The following is a 1762-nucleotide window of genomic DNA, read 5'->3' as shown; positions in this document are numbered from 1 at the left end:
TTTGGCACTAGAATGTTTTAAAAACATTTCACGGATACCAAAATAAAATGATGTAAATGAAATGCTTGGGTATTTAAGTTTAATAGCAAAGTGTTTTTCGTGTCATTCTGTGGCTTTCATATTTGTGACGGCCTTCCTGGATGTCAAGAATAATGGTAGTTATTAAAGTAAAAAGCACATATAGACAAGGGGACAGCTCTTAATGTTGAAAAACAACCAAAATATTTTCCTAGAGTTTACATGTCATCTTCCGAAATCATCATATGATTAAGATTGCTTATCTGAGTAGACGTGCAGAGTTTAATTACAGGGTCAGACTTAATATTAAGTGATGGGTAATAATAATTACCATTATGTAATTATTAATATTATGTCCTTAGTATTGATATTAAGGACATACTACCTTAAAATATGGCACTGGAATATTTTAAACAGAATGACTTTGAACAAACAGCAGAAGGTGGAAGGTCACTCTGCTCTTCCCCTACCACCTTTCTTCCCTGAAGCAGACAATAAAATCTTTTCTGACCTTCCTCTGAAACAGATCACAAGATCCCCGTGTGAGAGGCACCCTCCCTCTGTGGGAGCAAGGAGCATTCTTGTTTCCAAAGACTCGGGCCACAGAAGAGTGTGAACAGACAGGCCTGGCAGAGTTCCCCAGTGTATCATCATTGGAGCGTACGATTTCTGCTCTATCATATTTTACTCTCCATTCTTCATCAAAACTAGAAAAAAAAAACAACCCTCGGGTTTAACTTATTCTGTAGGTCCTCATTTCCTTTTGATGTCTCTCATACTAAAAACAATTAGTATAAATTGTTTTATAAATAAAACAAATTAGTATTTTTTTTCCTCTTATTAATCTTTTGTTATAGAGGCCTCATCTATGATCTTACCAGGGCAGATGAAAAGATATTTTTTCTTAGGCAAGCAGCCTCAATAGGAATGAATGTGCCAGCACAGAGGGGTTTTTCTGTTGTTTTTTTCTGTCTCTCTCCTTCCCTCCCTGCCTCTCTCTCTCTCTTTCTTTCTTTTATTTATTGCTAGGTCACAAGCTGAAATTTTAATTGTAAAATTTAGAAATTGAAAATTTGGCCAATGGAATGCTGCTAGTCTTACTTTTTCTTGTCTTCACATCCCTAATTAATAGGTGAGTCAGCTCGGGTCTGGGATTTTTTCGGCAGGAGTTAGGGGTGTCGCACTCTATGAGGTATGGATATTATACCATTTCTGAAAAGCCAAATTATTGTTTCCCGGCACTTCACCTATTATGTTCTGACAAATGACTTGGAAATCAGTGGGAACTTGGCTTACAGAAGGCATAAATTAAGTTCAAGTTCTGTTAAGTTGTGGCAGCTTTCAGGAAGCTGATTTTACTTATTTATTAAAACAGAAGACTTTAAAAGACACTGGGAACCTCACAAAGGCCTAGATGGCCAGCTCTCTGTCCACCAAGGGCTTAGGAGCTGGCAGAGGGGACCGGACAGGCGCACCACCTGCTAAGATACAAGACACATAGAGTGAGGTAAGTGTCATTTACAAGGTGTTGGCCTCCTGCTGAGGATTTCATCCCAATCGCTCTTCTCATACCTGTTTTTTCAATCACGCTGTGGTCACTAATCCATGCCCTCTCCCTCTGTGGACTTGAAGTTGCATGAGTGGTCCTCCCCCCGTGGCATCCTTGGCAGCTGGGATGCTGTTTGGCTCACAATCAGTTCTTTACCAGGTGTGCACCGCGTATACTCTTGTTTCTTCCTCACAG

This window comes from Callospermophilus lateralis, chromosome 8 (genome assembly GCF_048772815.1).
Source record: "Callospermophilus lateralis isolate mCalLat2 chromosome 8, mCalLat2.hap1, whole genome shotgun sequence".
Taxonomy (NCBI): Eukaryota; Metazoa; Chordata; class Mammalia; order Rodentia; family Sciuridae; genus Callospermophilus; species Callospermophilus lateralis.
Note: the sequence above shows the minus strand (reverse complement) of the source record.